Consider the following 22,711-nt stretch of genomic DNA (forward strand, 5'->3'; position numbering starts at 1 on the left):
CTATGGACTATTAGCAAAATTCATGCACATGGATCTTTTTCATTCATAGGAAAAATATTGTAAGTTAGTGCTAGAAAAGAGCTTGGGAAGAGTTATTTGAGTATTTACTTTAGTTCACATCAAGATCAGAGGTAAGATTCTGGTAGGATCAGATCCACTATGGTGATTTCTACATCTGTGTATGTGTGCGCAACTCACAAATGTCCCTTCTTTTACAGTAAATATAACTGCAGTAAAAGCAAGAAAGGAAAATCCCTAACCCTGGCACAGTACGCCCCAGGAGACACTTTAATATTTGTAAGATTTTACCTAAAGGGAGAAGAAATTTCTCAGCTGGAATTTTTCATGAAACTAGGATGTAGTTAGGCTATGCTATAGGAACTAGGAGATAGTTAGTCATGCTGTAGGAACTGAAGTTATTTGCTGGCCATAGAAGAGGCTGAACAAGAAGACCAGTGTAATTTCTTCCACTTATGCAGTCCTTTAATCTTCTTGAGCTGGTAGACCTTGTGAGCGTAACTGATGGCATCTATATAACCCAGAACTTGGTCCAAATCCTTACAGACTTTCTATGGCACCTCTGTTGCAGAATGTACTATTTATTTTATTTTATTTTATTTTATTTTATTTTATTTTATTTTTTTTATTTTAGGTAGAAGGGATCACATCAAATACCTAAAATAATGATTTGGCTAAATTACAACTAACCAGAGATGATCTTATGGCTTGATTCTGTGTATGTGAAGTGAGCCCTGGCGTGTGGCATGATGGCACAAGGAGTCTAGAGCACAAGAACTGCTGAGACAATTGTGGAGCCTTTCACCACCCAGATTCAGTGCACTATAGGTTCATGTACTGTGGAGCAGGCATAGGCTCAGACGTGTCCTGTCAAAGCCAACAGCAAACACCAGGTGCACTTACTCGGAAAACAGGGTCAGGAAAATTATGGAAAGTGCAGTGGTTGCAGCAAATGGATAGTGAGCCTTCCCTCCGATAATGTGTTAATTCTGTCCCTGTGGCTTGGCTCGTGTGATAGAGTCATAGGTAAAAAAATGAACTTAGCTTCACATACCGAGCTGTCATTATAACGTGAGTAATGACTTACAATGCTTCAGTCTGGGCAACTCTTTCTCCTTCTCTGCTGCTGTTCAGCCTGTAGGAAAAGGCAACTCATTCCAGAATTGCTTCAGCCAGGCAAGGCTTGCTTTTGCTTCTCTCATTCCAGAATGGCCAGGAGAGGTTTGACCATTTTTTATCATTCTCAAGGAGGAATGTCTGGATAAAGTCATCCTTTCTTCCAGCCCAGCAGAAAAGGCTCTCCTAGTTTACTGGTAGAAATGGAGTATGTTTCCTTCTATTGAAGTCCCTTTCGACAAGAAGAAAAAAAAAAAAAGAAAAGAAAAGAAAAAAAAAGAGATGAAAGTTCATAGCAGTCAGTTTGCAAAAATGAGCATATGAAAGGTCAGGGAACATTTCTATGGCAACAGATTATCAAATAATAGCAACAAACACTTACAGAAAGGCCTGAGATGGATGAGGAAAATAAACCCATTTGCCTTCTCAGTGATAAGTTACAGTCTGTATTACATCTCATGAATATTATGACCCTCTTAGAATAAGAGAAGGGAAGACTTGGGACAAGAGTAGCTAAATGTTTCTTTTTATAAGGAATTACATAGAAAACCCTAGAATTTCCCACAAACTGCAACAACAGAAAAAATATCAATTTGTTTTCTTCTTTGGTGTATTAATTGCAGTGATTGCATTTATACTGTATGCATGACATTCCAGTATGTTGTTGTTCTTCTTTGTTATCACATGAGTTGGTTTGTTTTCTCAGCAAAACTTGGCTAGTTAACAGTGACTTGTCATTCATCTGAAAGTCTTTTCTAACGGTATGACTGATCTTGTCTGCCTTTGATTAAATTATGTTTTAAAACATACTTTCACTTGGACTTGTAATTTTTCCAGCTGCTGTTTCTCATTTCACCAGCTTGCTGAGCTGATTTCAAATGGTTTTACTGGAAAATAATTCTCTTGAGACATATCACATAACTAAAAAAGCAAAACAAAAGAGAAGCTAATTTACCTGAGAGAATAATCCTAGAAAAACATCTACTGCTGAGTATCAAATAATAGTTTAGTAGTACTCCAGAACAACAAATGAGTGTATTCCTTTGGTCTTGGGACTTCAGTCTGCTGGACATCACTGGGAGATCTGGAAATTGAAGTTTTTGATTCCATCAGTAACTGTTTGGTTTGTTTTTTAGTTTAGTTTTTTTTTTTTTAAACATATAGTTCCTCCATTGCTCAAAACAACATCACCTTCTGTTCCAGCTGCAATAAAAGCAGCTGAGTACTGAACTGAAAAAATGGTTATTGCGCCCCAGCAGTGTGCTGCTATAAAAATAGTTTTTACCTCATAGCCCACCTTCATACACACAGTGTTTTACTGTTGGAATCGAACAATTGTTTTAGCCTGTAATCCATTGCTTTCTTTCTTTTATTTTTCCTTCCAGCTCTCAAAGAGGCCAGCAGTAACATCTGTTAAAGTTACGATACACTGCAATGACTTTTCTGATGCTGGAGCCCTGTAGCACATTGGCTATGCAGTAGGAAGGAGATAGGCTTTTCTGTCTACATGATCTATAACACTGTGCTTCTAATTCAAGTTGAGTGAACTATTTTTAGAGGTTACCAAATGACTTAGAATAAAGAAGCGATTGTATAACAGATGTGAAACTGAACATTCAGATTATCTGGCTGCTAAAAACCTGGAAGAAATCAACCGAATTTCAGTTCAGCTGGAGGGAGTAAGCTTCTTTAACAGCATCCCAAGTTAATTTACAGCATGTTCCTGAATGTAGAACCTTTGCTATCATGAGCTATGGATGCTTTAAAGACAAACAAACAACCCTTTCCCCCCTTCTGATGGCAGACAGGAATTTTACTGCGAGAGATTTATGCCAGTGTTTGATGTTGACTGCATTGCACCTAGAGTTCTAAATCCCATTAGAAACTGCTTATCTTACTGAGGAGTTTAATAATATGCTTGGATAGTCCACAGTCAAACCAAGATGAGTTGTGCTTTCACATAGTAGGAAAAATGATAAATAAGATGATGTCTGAGTACGTGCTAAGTGTCAGCTCTGTCAGGATCATGGGCTTGAGATTTATGTTTTAATATAATATTTCTCAACTCTTATTGATTGCTGCTACTTAAAATTCGCAGGTTCTTCTCATAATGTTTTGGGAATATTGGAAATTTCACTACAAACTCAACACCTGGAAAGTTTTGCATTTGAGTTAAGGAAAAAGTAATATAAAATGACTATAGTGTTTACTCTTAAAAATGGAGACAACTTAATAACCTTAATATTTCAGCAGTTTTCTACAGCAGTTTATTAGGTGCGCTGCATGAGGCTAAGATAGAAGTTTTTCATTACATACCATGAAATGAGCAATTTTTAAACCTTAACCATTGTTGTATAACACCCTTGTAAAGATGGCCATTAAAAATTAAGGCTCAGCTGAAATCAGTGACATGAATTCACCAGTGCTCTGATTTCACCCCCAGCTGCTAAAATTCTGCCGCCTTCTACAAGTTGCTGGCTTTGGAGCAAATACTGATGATGAAGTGATTTCTACTTTATTGTAAGGTAAGACAAGCTGATGAGAACATGCTAGGATGGAACAACAGGATGGAGTCAGGATGGTAACCTTTGCGTACCCAGCTTTGGGGAAAAAAAAAAATACAGAATGAACTAGAAAAACTGGCAGATGGAAGGAGGCAATACCCTATTGTGGCTGAGATAAGGGCTGACAGCAAATTCTCACTGGTTCGGTAGACAGGTGGAAATTTTCCTGCTGTGTTGGATTTTTCAGTTTAATATGGTGGAGCTCCTTACTGCTCCTGTGCTGGGGGCTAGGTACTAGAGAATCTAAACGCTGCAGGACTGTGGGGAAGGAGCAGAGCTGTGGCATTTACTAGCACTGGTCTTGGTGTGTGTTCTGTCTATTTGTGATACCCAAACACAGAGAAAACTCTGCTAGTCAAAGGGAAACAAATCCAGTTGCAGTGCATTTTTTTTTTCCTGCTAGTTGCATTTCCAACTCCAATGAATGAAAACTCATCTGCAGAAATAATAATTGGGTTTGACACCACAAGCACAGCAGTAATGGAAGCAGATTTCTCAGCTGGGCAATCTGATGATCTAACAAGCTGTCTCAATAAGATTAGCAAGTTGAAGGTCTTGTGACATTATTCATTAGTTTTCTAACACACTAATCTTTACAGTACACTTCCCAATTTGATGTTATACCTCCTTCTCTAGCTATAAGCTCTGTTCTTTTATACACAAGATAATGCTGCTTATTAATTCATTGACACTCAGCAGTAAAAAAAACTGACACTCCCTAGCACTTCACCCCTCTCACAACAGCTCTGAGGATGTTTGTTTCACATTGATGTCATTTTGTCTTTAGTGGCAGGGGGATGAGTTGATCAAGAGGGCATCAGTAAGTAGTTATAAATTGATATCTGGGAAATTTGTCAGTGCAGGAATTAGTTTTGAGCAAGAGAACTGGTAGAATATAATTGCATTTTCAGGAATGGTCAAAGTGCAGGAATGTAACAGTTGATTGCCAGAGGAAGTATCAGCATTCTGTGATTAGCAAGTTCTTTGTTCATGACAGTGCAGGAATTGGAAAAAGGCAAGAGTCAGAATGTCTACAGTTTCACACAATACGAATGAGTGTGTGTAGTGGGTTTACGTGGCAAAGTTTTGGTAGCAGGGGGCCATAGGTGTGGCTCCTGCAAGAAGAATCTAGAAGCTGCCCCATATTAGATAAGGGCCCTGCTGCTGACCAGAGCTGAGCCAATAAGCGATGTCGTTTGCACCACTGTGAGAGCATATTTAAGAAAGGGAAGAAAAAAAAAAGAAAAAAAAAAACAAACACTGCCACACAACAGCTGGGAGAGAGAGAGGAGTGAGAAACAGCCTTGCAGGCACCAAGGTCAGTGAAGAAGGAGGGGGAGTGGTGCTCCAGGTGCTGGAGCAGAAGTCCCCTGTGGCCTGTGGTGAGGACCATGGTGAAGCAGGCTGTCCCCCTGCAGCCCGTGGTGTACCATGGTGGAGCAGGGTTCCACGCTGCAGCCCATGGAGGAGACCATGGTGGAGCAGGTGGACCTGCACTGAAGGAGGCTGCAGCCTGTGGAGGACCCCTGCCGGAGCAGATTCCGGGCTGGACCTGTAGCCCATGGAGAGGAGACCATGCAGGAGCAGGTGACCTGGCAGGAGCTGCTGCCCGTGTGGGACCCGTGCTGGAGCAGTTTACTCCTGAGGGATTGACCTCGTGGTACGAACCCATATTTGTAGCAGTTCTTGAAGAGCTGCTGCTTATGGGAAGCCCAAGCAAGATCAGTTTGGGAAGGACTGTGTCCTGTGGGATGGGCCCCATGGCACAGGGGAAGAGAGTGACCGAGAAGGAGCAGCAGAGACAAAGCGCTATAGACTCACCACAACCTCCATTCCCCTGTTCCCCTGTGCCCCCCGGGAGGAGGAGGTGGAAGAGGGCAGGAGGGGGGAAGGCGTTTTTGGTTTCTTTCCTTTGTTCCTCACTTCTCTAGCTTGTTAGTAATAGGCAATAAATCATACTGTCTCCCTACTCTGAGTCTGTTTTGCCCATCACGATAATTGTTGAGCGATCTCCCTGTCCTTATCTCAGCCCTTGAGCCTTTTTCAAGGTATTTTCTCCCCCCTTCCCTTGGAGGAGGGGGAGTGAGAGAGCAGCTTTGGTGGAACTCAGCTGTCCACCCGAGTAAAACCACCACAGCATGGCAAGAAAACCATAACAGAACTCATGTATCTGTCTGTCAATAATGCTGGCCATATTTAGACATCATTAGGATTACAGCAAAGCATTGTCTGTACACTGTCAGATTTTAAAATCATCTACAGGTCTCTTTGCGATCACTGGTAGTACTTTTTGTAATAATTCCTTATCAGTGTCAAAAAAAATCTTAGCATTCAAAATCTGTATGTCGTTTTCAGGTCAACCTAAGAGAAAACTAGGTTGTTATCATAAAATAACTGCACTTAACCAAAAGGACAAATATTAGCTTCAGTTACAGGGACAGAGGATTTGCAGAGGAAATATGCTGTGTTACTCCTTTTGTCAACAAAAAATTGTAATGTGGAAGAAAAAAATGTTTGGTATGCATAAACAAAAATCAACAAACAAAATGTATCTAACAGTATTTGTTTGTCTTGGCAGTTTCACACATTTCTTTATAATGAATCATAGTATGGATGTAAATATCAATTGCCATCTCTCAAGAATTAGGAAGGTTCATCCACTTGTTTTTTTTTTTGTTTGTTTGTTATTCGTTGTGCAGATGAACATTTTGAGTATCATAAGGAAAAGCTGCTCACAAATGGAGCATTTTTCAGTTTGGAAATAAGATGACCTATATCGTTTTATTTAGCCTATGCCTATAAATAGAAATCAGCTGCCTGAAATGAGTTTATTGTGCTAAACTAAACTGTTTTATTTTGCTACTCTGCTAATCCTGGTAAGACTGAAAAATAGTTAATAGGCAATCTGTAAGATCTGATAAGATGACATTTGGAAATCCTGCAGTCATATTAGTCATTAGCCATGGCAATATTCTGCCATAAGGCAATGAGTCAGGCAATTGATGAGAGAACTTCATCATGATATATCCTCCGTCATGAATATAGAGAGAGGAAGGAAAAGGAGAAAGAGTGTATGGGACATAGGACAGGAACATGGAGGAACAGAAGGGTAAACAAAATCTGAAAGAGCTGCTTTTAAAAATTTCTTTCCTTCTTTCCTTTTTTTTTTTGTGAGATGTAAAGTGTAATGGGGGTGATGATGGAGAAGAAGCAGACAGTGTAAAACATGAATCTTGAGGACCTACAATGTATGCTGCCCTCATCCATCATGAGTGCAACATCACTGGAAAATCTAACTTTTCTTGCTTTTTAAGCAGGTCATCTTCTAGAGACATGGACACGTGGCAGATGTTGGCTTCCTTACAGGTGTTATATAAAAGTCACAGAAAAGACTTGCATTGAAACATTGTTTAATTTTGCTCATTTTCTCAAATGGCTATGTGGATATCTATGGCTTTAACAGCTATCATCATGTTTGCAGAGGAGCATCACCAAAATGACTGGGAGGGCACAGAAGGCCTACAGGGGACACCGGAGAAATGCTCACCTTTGAAAAATATTGCTGGGCACAGCAGTTAAAAGGAAAGAGGTCAGCTATTTAGGGGTTTGTGGTGCTTTTATTGGTGGGCAAGTTATGACTCCCCTGCTGCTGTTTTGGAAATGAGCACACTGATTTTGGCTGTGATGCTCAGGTATGCAAGGCTGCGTGCCTGCCCCATCCCTGCAGTCAATCTTAAAAGCTGCCAGCTCCTGGTAGGAGAAAGGCAGGACATGGAAAATATAAGTATTGTACTAGTAGTAAGAATGGTACACACAAGAAGAAATCACTTGTACAGCTAAGATTTTAGTGCAGCACCTTTTTTTTTTTTTTTTTTCCCAAAATTCATCTCTTTAATGCGCGCTTTTCTCTATAGCAGGGTATAGTGGCTTAAGCACCTTATTTGCAGTATTTCCAAGTATCCGTGTCTATCTTGATTTGTCCTGAATCAAATTCAGCTAGGTCCTCAAGTGATGCGCAGTTCTATCAAAAATTGGTGAGCTTTGTAATTTTACTCCTGCGGATTTAGTACCACTTGTCCAATGTACTTGTATTAGAAACAGTCAGGGACACTACTGCCTTTATTGCAAGGAAGCTATTACTAAGATGCTTTCCTTGAAGGTACTTTCTTTAATGGGATTCACTGGCTTTCTTAATCTGCAAGGCTCATCTCTTTTCTTAGGCATTTCAGGAAAGAGATTCCCAGTTTGGTTTGTGTGTGTAGGAAAGTGATTACAGTTATAATGCAGGGAAAATCTGATCTGGTTTATTTTGGCTTATTTTCTGAAGTATTCTGATTTGTGTAGAAGTGCTCCACCTGTGATAAACACTATAACTACTTTATAAATCAAAATGAATAATTTATTGTTTGTGCTTTTAAAAATTGTGTTAATCAATACCAACATTTCAGAAGAATACATACAGATGATATTATTGGCAAACAAGATTGCTGCGGAGATCAATGTAAAAATCTCATCATCTTCAATGAGACTGTTTTCAGAGTAGGATGTAGGATGTCACATTTTTGCAGACTGCCATTATGTAAACTCACATTGATGGATAGTCCTTTACCCGGAATTACAACAGCCATAGGAAAGATCAGAAGAAACAGGTGTGAAAGATAAACAGTGGCATCAGGTGGTGGACTGAATAGCTCAAAATTAGCCATTAAATAAAAAGTAGAAAGAGGATCAGAGCCTTGAGGCTTGAAGTCAAGACCTGACTCCTGCTTAATGATATTGCTTCACATGCAGCTTTCTCAGGTGATGCATAGCTCATCTTTCTTGGGCTGTGGAGATCTTGTAGCATGTAATACCAAAATAAATTGTAAGAACAAGCTTCAGCAGATTACTCCCCACTGCCACTAATTGCTTGCATAATGGCATCTCACCTTTCTCTCTGCCCTATCCTTGTGGCCCTGTAATACAGTCACAGATATGAAACAAGGCTGCTGTTCACCATGCCTATCTTACTTTCAAATAGCTTAATAAATTTCTTCTTCTTCACAAGGAATCTCAGAGGTCTTGTACTGACTTTATTTTCAGGAGAATGTTGTGATATAAACACATTTAATTATCTTAAACAACTAGAATTTTCAATCACAAATATTACAATAAACAAAATTATTGTTGAAAGCTACATAGCATTACGATAATGCCATGTAAGATTCGTTTTTTTTTAGTTGTCATTTTATATGGACATTTCACAAGTTTTCTCTGCATTAGGAGTAAGCCATAGAATTGTAACCTCAAACCCTGGTACCACTTGCTAATCTGTGACTAATTTTCCCTATTCTGACATTATTATCGGCCTTCTCTAGTCATTTTGATATCTTTGTATAAAGATCAGCTCAACTGTTTTAGTACATTTGTATCTTGCTCTGTGATGTCTCATTTCTTCTGTGTAAGTGCTGTTACTAATAGTCAAGTACATGAAGAAGTCCAAGGACTCCATAGTTTTCTTTAGATTACAATTATTCCTAGATAATATCGGAAAATGCATAGGCTTTCCAGATTAATGTGTCTAAGCATAAAAATGATTTTACATGAAGACAATCAAGATTAACGGCAATTGTGGTTCATTATCCAAATGTATTTCAATTAAGATCATCTGTCACATAAACTATCAACAAATAAAACAGAATTAAGGGTAGTCCAACCTTTCAAGAGTATGTAGGATTTCTCTTACCCTGTTCAAATGAGTTTTTTGTGTATGTGCATTCAATTGACTCTAAACATGATTGATATGAAATTTCTTGATGGGCACAGAAATGTGACTGCAGAATATAATCTGGCCCCTTATGAAAGACAGACAGGCTCTGCCCAAAATGCTGCGAGTGTTTGAATGCAAACAGACGTGTCTTTTAAATACGTTAGTCCAGTGTTGAACAATTGCACCAACCACAGAAAGCAGGTGAATCTTGAGGAAAAACAGATTTGGGGAGCTCTCTGTGTGCACAGAGCAGTTATACAATATCTAAGGGCAAACGGAGATTCCCCCCTGTTGATTGAAGTTGGAATAGCACAGAAGTTGCCAGTTTTTTTGAGTGCTGAGCAAAAGAACTTTATTAGACTCAGGAAACTAATGTTATTCTGAGAACTACTCTCTTCCTGCATCTGCCTCTCTTTCTGCCACCTCTGCTATTTGTTAAATTTCTGCCAAGAGCCTGCCTGCCCTCTAAAGCTTGCCTTGTAGACAGATTTAGAAAAAGAATGCAAGTATTTTGTACTTTTTACTTCATAATGTACTCATAATAGCTTTTGGTAAAATAAACAGCATGGAAGACAACATTAAAGAAAATGGATGGATCTTTGATTCTTTTAATTTTTTATTTATGTATTTTTTAAACTGTAGGACATTCCCTGATGCTAGGGAGTTTCATAATTCACATAACTGAAATGTTGATGAGTAGCAGCCTTGGAATGAGATCTTAAGACAGTAGGATGATCATACAGTTTACTCTGTGGGTCTTGGATCAGGCCCTGAGAAATTTTCTTTTTAAGTTGTTTGCTCTGTAGGACCAACATAGTTGCCATATGCATCAAGGGATGTTCGAAAGCAGACCAAAGTAGGGTATCATCTGTTAGGATCTTTACAAGGCCAGAGCTATGCTATCTCATTATGTTATACTGAACTTTCAGGGAATTATTTAATATGCTTCCAGGCTTTTTCATGAAACTGGAAAGTGATTAGAAAATTGAAGCATATAATATTAAAAAGAAAATGAAGTGAATCTGAAAGAGAACTGGCTTTTCTCAGAAAAAAAAAAGGCAGCTTTCTTATCTGTTACGTCAGCAGTAGAAGTAAATATAAAGGTAACGCATAAGTAAGTGGCTCTGGCAAATTGATCTTCTTGTTTCTAGGTGTTTCCACGCATGGTTTCAATGATATGCCGCTCATACCTGGCTAGACAGATTCAGTTGTGACTGTATGTGCTTCAGTCCTTTTTGGGATAATACCCCTATTTGGATTATGTGTATATTTGCATAGATATTGACTTCCTGCTTTACTAACAGGGAGAGGCATAAAAAGCAACTCCCCTTGGGTTGGCAATAAATAACTTTCTTATGTGGTTCCCCATAATCTTAACATCAAGGTTACTAGGTAGCAAATAGAGTAAGAGAAGCCACACTTTACTTAACCCATTCTTTCCCCCATGGTTGTCAATAAATTTAAATTTGGCTGCAAGAATCCAATTGCTGTTGGCAGTGCAGGCATTGAGACTTGTACAGCTTCTGCAGCCTCTGGTACAGGCTTCAGTCTAAATATCGAGTTCTGAATTTCATTGCTAGCCTACTCAGTGCCCACACAGTGTCTTCTGTAGGCTCTGGCTTATTGTATTACTTTTGTCAGTCTGAAGTGAAGTAATTTATATTTGTCACAACTACCCTTCATCTGGTGTGGAGCAACCTTTTTTTTTTTGTTTGTTTTTTTTTTGGCTTTTTTATCAGTGAAGGAGTCTGGTATTTTGAATAATTAAAAACACATAAATAGTTGATCTGGATGATACAGCATATAACACTGAGATGTCTTATGTAAAAGCCATATGTTTTTACTTCTACCGTCTCATTTGCTTGAAGTAGATTAAAAAACTGTTCTCATGAAAAATTAAAGATGATAATAATAGGCATTATTATCCTGTTTACTACATGCCGCTAATATAGAGAGATTTAGATTTCTCCTGAGGAATGGTTTGATGTATATTTGTTTTCAATTAAATTTGCATATGCTACTTTAAAGAGAAAGCAACTCTATTTATCTCTCTCTTTTCTTTCACTGAGGAGAGAATAAAAGTTCCATACTTCTCCCACTTTACTACATCACTGCAGGAGAGGCCTGTATTGTGCATCGTAAAAAGACTGGGAAGCTGGGTAATTAATCATGAGCTTTTATGTAATAGAAAGTTTAAAATTCATTAGCTTTATATCAGAGTGAGTGTTATGAGGGAGAACATGTGAATGAGAGGGAGAGCCTTATAATTAAGGAAGTGTGTAAATAATAATGAAAGTCATTAGTGTCATTCAGTTTGTAAGAATGTCATAATGTAATTGGAGCATTAAAGTGAAATTTGTGATGACAAACATTAACGATACAAAAGAGAGAAAATGTGGTTATCTTTAGTTTGACAGATAATGTCAGCTTTTTTGCAAGGCCCAGATGGTGCACAGGAAAATGTTATGAACAGCTTTATTTTAATATTTTTTATGATGTGATATTTGGGAATACAATGTCACAAACACATGAGGAGGTTTGTGTTTGTGAACCAATAGTGCCTTGCAGAGTACAGAGCCCAATGCTGAGTGACTGAAGCAATAGACAGGGAGTTCTGTCATTGATGCAAGATTGTTGTTGCAATAAATGTAAGGCGCAATGTAGCGTGGTATTACAATGCTGTTAAGTTTTCTGTCCATCTCCCTCTCTCCCTCTGGATGTGCACTTTGAATCTTTCTTTCCTTTTGGTTAAGAAAAAAAAAAAAAAGGAAGAAGAAGAGAGAAAAGAAAGAAAGAAAATGATTTAACAATTACAAGGGAAATTATATGATGCTAAAATTTTACCATGTTCTGCTCTTTCAATGAAGGGACTTTCTACAGTATTGCACATTGCAAAGGCTATAATTTCAGGGTATAAAAAAATGTAGGTTCCAAACAATGGAAAATTTAAATATGTCTAGTGGATAAGGCAAGGCGAAACAAAGAGAAGGCAGCTGGAGAAAATCTGGGGGAACTGTATTAATTTAAGTCTCAATGACTGAGAAATAACTATGCTTAAGACACCAGTCCAAGACCTCAAAGTAGTGGAAGCTTAAGTGTCTGTCTTAGCATTCAATCTGTGACGTGTATCATGATGGGGTTTCATAATGCCCCTGCTCGCTTTGTAATGAATGGACCTAAGTTTTACATCAGCAGCCATCCATTCCTTACTGTCTCTTTTCTGCAGCAGGCTTTCTGATGTAAAAGTTGATTCCAAAGTGTTCAAGAGAAACACTGCAAATTGCTAAATTGATGATAATCAAACTCATTCTATAAGATTCTTTGGAAATGAGCAGTGGTCCTGGATGAGCAAAGCTGGAGAGAGAGGTGAGGGTGTGCTGGAAAGCAATAAGCTCTGCTCCCAGGGACAGGACTCATGCTAAGGCTGCAACGGCAGTCAGCCCGAGGAATAAAGAGCCCACTGGGCAAGTGCAATGTAGCAATTCCCATACCTTATCAAATGGATTCAAAAAATCCTCAGTACAGTTTTAACCCAGAGCTCCTTGAAAAGCCTCTGAGAGTCCCCAGTTGTGTGAAAAAGGCCCCATTTTTGCTGGTTTTATCACCACTGGCAGAACTCGAGAGGGTGTTAAAATGACACATAGTGGGAATTCTTCTGTTTACTGTAGGGCTTCTGCTTCTGTTGGAGATTTTGGATATGACAATCCAAAGTAGAGTCATTGCCGACTATGAACATTATAGTTTCATCTGAGCCTTTCTTGGTCATTTTTATCAAGCATAAACAAAACTAACGTAGTGGTACATAAGGTATAAAAAAATAAGCTGTCTCACATTGTTTCCAATATTTTGTGAAGTGCTAATTTTGGAAAGCATGATTTAGAACAGAGTGGGCTTTTTACTTGTTTGCTTGTTGTTTTCTAAATGTCAGGTCGTTTCTGTTGTTTGGCACACACTCTTAACTCCCTCTGTTGTGGAGGGTCTCTTCATCTCCTCTTGTGCAGAGTTCATGACCAAAATTTGAACTCCCTTGCCTGTTGTTTGCTGCTTCTCTAACTGAGCAGGTTAATAAAGCTGTGAGAGGGAGGGGTAAATGCAGACAGTCATAATTTTGCAGAACTAGCCCTTTTTCCCCTTATGTTATGTGCAATTCCAACCTTTATATTAATTTGTGTACGGATTCTGAGAATTAGTTTGTGATCTAGCAGGTTCATCCCTGTTTAGATAAGATGTATTGCTCGTAGACTTCTCTTTTAATTATTACTGGTACAATAATGTTTAAGATGTGACTACCCACAATACCAGTGGCCGCATCTTGAAGTCATTATGCTTTTTTTTTTTTCCAAATAATATCTTTACTAACTTGAATTGAAGTTACCTTAGCAAAGATAAAGCTGAACCTTCTTCCACAAGTAGATTTCAAACTGGGGATCCTATAAGAGCAACAATTTTCATCTCTTTAAAGAGTACTGGACTCCTTCATTTCATATTTATGGTCTTGAGTCAGCAACCCAACCTTGCAGCTGCAGCCAAAGGAGGTCTGAGGTGGGAGCAGGTGCATGATAGTCAAAACCAGTGGCACTCTCCCAGTTGACTTGCTCTATATAATAGTTCAAATACAAATCAACATTGAGGCATTGTGGTCAGCAGGAAAACCTGAAGTCCCAGGATTACTATGCATACATATTCTGCTCATTGGAGGCCTGTAATGTGGCTTTCTGGCCAGTGTGTGCCTCAGAGAATACAGCAGTGAGGTACAGTGGGCTGCAGGAAAACACACATCCAGCTTACAAAGATGGGATGGGATCCTTTCTAGCGTTTCTGATGGGAGAAGTTAAACATTATTCTTAGAATAAAACATTGTAAAGGAAATCCCCAAAATGGTATCTAGTTGAAGAGTATCAACGTGCCGGTTTAGTATTAAATCATGTGTGAAAATCTCTGCAAGATAGGCCTGGGCCTAGTGTCAGTGGGAGCCTTTTCTTAAGTTGTTGCATTTCAGAGAAGACTAGATGTTTCTAGAAGCAGAAGTTAAGAGGACAACATGTTCACGGGGATTTCAAATTGAGAAATTGGTAGTTGGTGAATACTCTGGGCTCCAGGGGCCAATCAGCACAGCGATTCTTCTTTTCTTCACCTCCAGATAATTTGCTAGCTTCAGTCTCCAAGTTTTCCTGTTGTATCTGATCTACGCTATCTACTACTGCTTATTTAACAGACAGCACATTGAGTTGCATCTGTGTGCCCTGACCAAAACACAGAACAGAAAACTGGTAAATGTTACCAAAACCCATACTCCTCACAACATGAAATAAATAGCTGAACAGAAATACCTCACAGTCTGTATGATTGTTCTTTGTCTACTTAGGGCTGTTAAGTTTATCTCTAAAACATACTGGTGTTGCTTTTGAATGTTAAACCAGACCTACAATCCCATAACCGTGTTTTACTGCTGTACTTAATATTGCTGTGGCAGGATTTCTAGAGGGTAAATGGCTATTCTTTTCAAAATTGCTTTTTTCCCCCTCTTTATTGTTTCTGTATCTACTTACTCACCCAGGAAGTCCCCTAGTCCCTTGGCTTCTGCCAGGATAGTTTAAGGACAGATGATGTAGGTTTTATGATGGTTCAGCAGAGAGAGAGATAGACCGTGTACTTTTGAAAGTTTTTATTGTCCATGTGTTGTTATAGTAGCTGAAAATCGTTACCAAAAAAAAAAAAAAAAAAAAGCTTGTCTGCTTTCTAGGTGTGCTGGAAGGAAAGCTTTCCTTTTATTCTTAGCTTTAGACAAAGGGCTGCAATAACAACTTTTCTTAGTGAAATCTTGAAGGGAAACTGCTTTGTGCTAGAGAAGTTGGGATACTTATGGCTCTTATGCTGAGGACTGTAAGTACTCCCCTGGAGATGCTGTGTTTGTCATGTCTCCTTTGATCCACTCATATTTGTGATCCAAACTGTTCCTGGGCTCTTAGGTGACCCTGAGCCATTGGATTATTAAAGCTCATAAATTGTATTGAAAGACTTAGGAATTTCCTCAGCTTGATTTCTACCCTACAATACTCTAATGTACGTGGGTAGTGTGCATTCCCTGCAGTGAGTCACAGATCGCAAGATAACCAACTCACTGCATTCCCTGCCTGGGTCTCTCCTCCTCCTCTTCTTTTTCTCACCATTTTCTCTCTGGCCCATCCTAACACCAAAGCGTTCATTGGCTGACTCTCTCCTCTTACTGCTTTTGCCCACTCACCACTGCACATCTCATCTCTTTGCTCTAACATGCATGTCGCATGTACATATAATAAAACAAACCCCCACAAATACTGTGATGCTAAGTCATCAGAGATGGGCTTATGCCCAGAGCAACTGAGAACTACCCACTGCCTGAATTGTTTAACCTGTCAAAGCTCTTTGAATGTATGAAGGATACCAGGCTGAGCCCTTTGGCTTAAAGTGCGGCCTTTGAATTACTGTTGAATATCCTTTGTAAACTGCCAGCCCCCCTTTAATCCATAAAATCCATTTAATCCACTGTCTCTCCAACACTGTGACCTGAAAGTCCTCTGTCCTTCTGCCTATAAGCATAAATTAAGCAAGAAGCTTATACAGGAGAGACCATTTGCACCAATGCTAGCTCTCGAGGCTAGAGTTCAAATTCCTGCTCATTTTCTTTTGCAAGTCACAGCTGAACAGGGACTGCAGTTTCTGGTCTTAGGAGGGATCAGAAGACCAGCATTTGTTTATTTATTTATTTGGTGGGGTGAGGAACTCCACATTGGAATAACATTTTCAAGATATATAGATACGGTACATCAAACACTTTGCAATTTCTAAAAGAAACTAGGAGAGGATTTGAAATGTCAAACACAAAGAAATGGTGTGTTCCTTCTAGTGGGGGAAAAAATATCTTCCTCAGCCCCTGTAGCAACAGATTATATTTTTAAAGGGCTGTTCATTGATCTTCCTCCAAAGAGAGAGTCTTAGATTTAGGTACTTGATCTTAATCCTAATGAAGTCCATTGCAAAATTCTCACTGACTTCATTGAGCATAAAGCTTTTTTCTTTTTTTCTTTTTTTCTTTTTTTCTTTTTTTCTTTTTTTCTTTTTTTCTTTTTTTCTTTTTTTCTTTTTTCTTTTTTCTTTTTTCTTTTTTCTTTTTTCTTTTTTCTTTTTTCTTTTTTCTTTTTTCTTTTTTCTTTTTTCTTTTTTCTTTTTTCTTTTTTCTTTTTTCTTTTTTCTTTTTTCTTTTTTCTTTTTTCTTTTTTCTTTTCTCCCTCCCTCCTTCCTCCTCCTTCTTCAGTCTGAACTACTATACAAGCTGTACACAAATCACTTGGTTAATTTTCCTTTACTTGTGATGTTGTAGCTGAAATAAATATTTCAGCTCTTCCTGAAAAGTGTCTGAGACTAGAGCAGTTTAGCTATATTTACATATTGTAAAGAGCCATTTTAAATATAAGTGCAGTATTTTTAAGTCCATCTGCAAATTATGCATGATTAATTTGTTTGTAACACGTAGTACAAAAATGGGAAAAAAAACATTTATATAAGCTACTAATACTGATCTCTTTTGCAGAGGACAAAATACATCAACAGTTAGGTTATTATACTGCAATGCCTTAATCTGAATCATTCCGTAACTCCTAAACAGACTATATACTAGCTTTGTTTCACTGAAAAATGACTAGAGGCGGAAGAAATGTGCAACCAGTCGTGCAAGCTTTTATTAAGAAACACTGCATGCCTTCTATTACAAGAGTCTCCTGTGGTTGTAGAACTGCACAAATCTCTGTATATTTGCCCAACATCATATACTTCCAATCTGATTCTGTTTTCATAAGCCCACTAATGTTTTCTTGATTTCTTAGTGAAATTGAGTGAGCATAGTTGCAAAGCGTGCCCACACTGAAAAAGTAATACAATCTGTCGTCATGCTTCAAAAACATCTCAAGTTGATGCTGCCTGTTGGAATTTTGTGCGTGTATGGTGTGTGTATGCCTCACTGTCATATGGGGGTCCTGTTGCACAAAGGCACTTGGCAAGACCAGAGTTCTTGAAAGCATGTGCTGCAGGTTAACTGTCTGCTTATTGCAAAAAGTACTTGGAGAACCAGGTCTCGTGTCTCTTTTTTTTTTCTTTTTTTTTTTTTTCTTTTTCTTCCAATTATCCCTCAAATCTGGCTACGTAACAGACAGGAGAAGTTATCAGGGATCTTAAGAGTTTATCAAATTCTGCCTCTGCTTAAACACAGAACTCCTGCTGACTTCCACGAGGCTTAAATGGACAATTATCCCTGTGCATGCCTACAGATCAGTACAGACAGCAGCAAACCATTGCCATGGTTTCCCACCTCTCAGATACTGTGATTGTGACTGTGCAGTGATTGTGATTTTGTGTTTATTTTTTCTGCAAAGAAAAGTCCAGAAAAAGCAAGGTGCATACTCCATTAGATTCATATCTAACTCTTGGATGGTCTGACATGACTTCTACACAAAAGGAGGTAATGTCACCTCCTTGCACATGCTGTGTTTGATGCTGTTCACCATTCTGAGCTGAAACAGTAGCTAGGATGAGGATTTTTATTTATTTTGCGTATTTCCTTTGTTGTTGCTGTAGCTGGCAACTTTTAGCATTTGGTAACTTACCCCAAACACATCCTGCCACACAGGAGAGAGTGGAGTGAACTGTGAGGACTACAGCTTGGATGCATTTTTATCTACTTCCAGATCTGACGTACAGCTTCAGTGCTTCCCACTGAGGACACCCCAGTATCCAAACTGTGAGAGAGAAGCTGTTGACACGTTGCTGTTTTACATGTTCATTGTACCTAGTGACCGGGGCAAGGTTTTGAAGCAGCCCCCTCACACCTACTCACCTACTTTACAGGCAGGTGAGTTGTGAGCCATCTAGTGAAGTCACTGAGTGAGTACCCCTTTCCCGTCTTGATGCAGCCTGAGGTCCCTCCCTCCCCTTAGCTGGGTAGCCTGCTTAGGAGGTAAGGGATGATGCGCAGTAGCCAGGCAAAGTCTTCTGCATTTCAATGCATGCTCAAAGCAGTTTTGATATCCATAAACTTAGGTCTGCAGTGGAGATGGCTGGAAAACAAAAACAGGAAAAAAAAAAAAAAAGAAAAAAAAACCACAACCCACTTCAAAAGCAAAGAATGGACCCTACCCCAGTCACCAGCTCTTGCACACTTCAGTGCAGTGCCATATATAGCCTTTCTGCCACTCTTCTTCCTTTCAGGAGCAACTTGTAGTGGATACCATGGGGATATGTTAAATAACGAAATCAAAAGTAGATGGAACCACACGCAACCCTCATAGGAGGAAGCCACATCAGGAGGTGCATTAGCAGCACAGGTTTTGGTGTGTGTGGCTGAATGCCTCTGATCACTTGAGGCATGCACCAGGACTCTGCTAATGCTCACCCTGGTGTGGTTCATTGCTTGCTGTATTCTTCCAGTCTGACTCCATTCAGCGGTCCCCAGTAAAAGCAGGTGTTTACTGCTAAGGGGAAAGAGGGATTCCAGGGGTGCCGGGATAATGCCTACTAAAGCAAACAAGGGGAAACCCTCCACCCTCTGTATATATGTCTGCATTCGACTGGTATATGAGTTCTTCTACAGTCGCTAATTGCGGAAAACTATTTTGAAACAAGGACTTTTTGAAAGTACATAATGAAAAGAGTGCATTTTTCACTGTATATTTTAAATAAGAATTGTCTGTCTGTGGGAGTTGGGCTATTTGTAACACTGTAGACAGAAACAATCACTATGTTTCGTAGTACCTTGCTGCTTTATATTTATTGACTGTTTATTTTTCATCTATAGGATTACTAATTGCAGCTAGTACCAGACGCTTGTCTCCTTTCAGGTTATTGTAGTAGAGGGCATTGTACCAGATGCATGGCTATTCACAGAGCATGCGTTTCCAGCAGCTGAATTGCTGGATCTGCTCTAAATGATCTATGGCAATTACATTTGGCGTTGTACAGCTATAATTTTACTGTGTATTAATAGCCACCTAGCAAAAAGGTAAATGCCCTTTTGTCGGCTGGGAGCAGGATGAATGCCTGGATGTATTCAATTGGGTAAAACGAGGCTTTTTTTTTTTTTTTTTCCACAACGGATAGCAGAGGTTTTGTGTGTTGGAAATGCGTGTGCTGGTGAAATGTCTGTTTCCCTCTGCCTCGATGGTATGCAGCGAGGCTCTTGGAAAAATAGCAAGTCAGGTCCTAGATGGAGACACGCTGGGAAGGGAGGAAGAGGGGGCTCATGTGCCCCATTTTAAGTGGCTAATCTGCTCCCACCCAAAATCTGCTGCAGTCTTCACCCCCTCCTCCCCTCCCCCCCCCCCCCCCCCGCCGCCTCCTTTCAGCAGCTCGGCTCATCAGTGCGGACGCTGTCAGCTTTCACCAGCAAAAATAGTAATTAAAAACACCCTCCCAACACCTTCACCAAAGCTGTTCTCGGGGGATCGGGGACCCCTTTTTTCCCCCGTGTTTTTGGGTTGGGGGGAGATGGGGAGCGCGTAACGAGGAGTCGGAGGATATGAACGAGCCTCCTCCTCATTAGCGTCGGCCGGCTGCTTTGTCTCTCTGCTCCCGGCTGGGGATGGGGGCTGGGTACAGGCGGCGGTGCGACGGAGGAGCAGGATGCCGCACAGCCCAACAGACAGGGACAGACAGACGGCCGCGGTGCCTCTGAGGAGAGGGGCGGGAAGGGAGGGGAGAGGACGAGGCAGGTCGGGCGGGCGCAATGGCGGTGGGGCGCGGGGTCGCTCTGAGGTGGCCGTTGGCGCGGCCGAACCAGGGCGAGCCGGAGCGGCGGTGGTAGCGCTGAGAGGAGCCGGCGAGGAGCGACACGAGAGGCGCCGCCGTCTGCGGGCCGGGGCGCACCACGCTGCGTGGGCGGGGAGAGAGAGAAAGAGAGAGAGAGAAAGACAGAAAGGGAGAGGGAGAGACTCGCAGGCAGGCAGTGCGGCGGGGCAGCGCGGCGCATAAAGGACGGGGGACAGGCAAAGCAGCGGGTGAGCGGTAGGGACTCCAGTCAGGCACGGAGGGAGCCGGGACGGGGACAGGGATAGGCAGGGCGAGGCAAGCCAGCCCGGCACGGGTCGGCCTGGCTCGGACAGCAGCAGCAGTAGTACCAGCGGGAGCATCACGGCGGATCTCCTCCCGCGGCGGAGGCGGAGGCAGAGACCATGTCTTGCAGGAAGACAGGCGCTGTGCTGTAGCAGCAGCGTGCCCGCCGCCACATAAACAAACCGGCCAGCAGCTGCCCCATATACCAAACAAACAAACAAATAACCCGAGCCGCCAAGACGCTGGGGTCACAGTCCGTTTTCAGGCAAGGTAACAAAAGGAAAAAAAAAAAAGGAAAAAAAAAAAAAAAAAACAAAGCAATCTGTAGACATTTGTGTGGCGTGCTGTTCTTTGTTGTTGCGATTTTATATTATATTTTTATTATTATTTTTCCTTGTAGCATGTGTTTCGTGTCATTTCGTCTTCCGTGTCGTAGTCGTTCCCCCCCCCCCCTCCCCCCCGTGCTCTTTTTTAATTGTGGAGGTCAGGGAAGTTGGGCGGGCGTGCATGGGGGGCAGCATCCCAGCTCCGAGTTGCGGCGTCTGGAGGAGGAAGGAGGGGAAAAACCCCGCTAATTAAAAAACCCTGCATCTCAGTGATATAGCGGGGGAAGATGAACTCGGGGCCGAATCTGGAGCCGGATTTCTCAGCCGGGGTAGGTGGTGCGGGTGCCCGGGGGGCTAAGGGGGGTCAAGGGGAGACCCCCTGTTGCTCCCGGGCTTTGGGCACGCAGGCCTCGGCCGGTGCCGTCGCCCTCTGGCTGGGGACGGGTAGTGGTGAAAGGGGGGGACACGGCCGTAGGAGGGGGATCGCCGGCCTCCAGAGGGGTATTTTGGTCGAAGCGAGTCTAAGCGTCAAAGGGAAGGCAACAAAAGGCAAACTTTCCCACGCCGGTTTGCGAACGACGCCGAGGAATCGGCTCCGAGACCTTTGCGAGAAGGAAGGAAGGAGACTAGCAACTTGCATTGTTCTTGCGGGTCGTGATTTGAGGGTAAAGGGTTTACTTGGTGCTTCGGTGGCATCTATCTTTTTGTTCTTGCATGCAGTGAAGGAGAGGTTCAGTCGTGTTGTTAGACAGCCTAGTGGTCTGTATTCATTAAATATAACGCTACTCTGCCTAGTGTGATTTTACATCTTTGTATGTGCATTTCAGCAGTATCGCTTGTGGAGCTAAAGACATGCTTATCCAGCACAGCCATTGCGCAGTCTTGTTTAATTATTGTTATTTTCCTGCATTCATTTACCGTCTCAGCCACCTGGGGGGAAACGTACTCAGATTCGGGGATCATTTTTGTGTGCTAGGTGTGTCTTTGCACCACTGCTCACCCTCCCGTCTTTGTGCTTCCAGGTGTGTGCAGTTTTGTTTCAGTTCATCCCACTGCTGTTGTGTGACATTCAGGTAAATGTGCTGAGAAATGAAACAAAGGAATTAGCGAGCAGCACAGGTGTTCATGGCTCACCTGTTTGACTTCTCTACCACAGCAATTAGGTAGATGTATGTATGTCTGGTGTGTTTCCTTCCTAACCTTCTCCAAAATGGCATATGTAAGTTCTAGGCAAGTACAGAGCATTGAAACTGAGAGTTACAGGGAGGGGAAAATTCCTGTAAAGTGACCTGTAACTTTTCAGTCACATAATCTTAACTGCACACTGACTTTTTGTTTTAACAGTCTTCCTCATGGATCGAGGCAAGTTTGTGTGCACAATTAGGCTTGCAAATTGCTAATCTTGCATGGGCTTTGCCTCTCAGTTCCCAGCTGGGCATGGTTACCTTGAGAGCTGAGGTATCAGCACTGTTGGAGCATGCTATAGCAGGGAGATCGGGTGTGTTCTATTCTTAATACTATTTAATGAAGGTGCTTCTCACTCTGCAATATGCCAAGCATAATGGAAGGACAGAGCGATGATTGGTTATGGATACTGGAAAAGGAAAAATGCGAAGGTAAAAATGGAAATTTAATGAAAGAAAATGTTGTTGTGTGGAAAGCTAAGCGATTAGCTCTTAAGTCAAACTGTTTTGTGGTGCCTAAAATGATCTTAGCATCTTTAAGAAGCTGTATGGAACAAACTGTAGGTAGAAAATGACTGCTGTTTTGTGCTGTTGATAAATCTGATTGTATTGGGGTATATATAAGTTGAATTCTGTTTAACTTCCTTTTTGATGTTGAAATGTCTTACAATAGAG

At 41.0% G+C, this 22,711-nt stretch overlaps 1 protein-coding gene across 17 annotated transcripts in view; it reads left to right on the forward strand.

Annotated features, from left to right (window-relative positions):
• The window catches only part of ARPP21 (cAMP regulated phosphoprotein 21), a 213,064-nt gene that overhangs the window by 52,745 nt on the left and 137,608 nt on the right, over window positions 1-22,711 (forward strand). For 3 of the 17 annotated variants that reach the window (XM_083827530.1, XM_083827528.1, XM_083827513.1), the window contains exon 1: window positions 20,809-21,181. The exons of 1 other annotated variant lie outside the window; for it this stretch is intronic. The gene's annotated coding sequence lies outside the window, so the exon portion shown is untranslated. 13 more of the 17 variants (XM_083827529.1, XM_083827521.1, XM_083827522.1 and 10 more) reach the window with 11 other exon arrangements.

This window comes from Anser anser, assembly GCF_964211835.1.
Source record: "Anser anser genome assembly, chromosome: 2".
Taxonomy (NCBI): Eukaryota; Metazoa; Chordata; class Aves; order Anseriformes; family Anatidae; genus Anser; species Anser anser.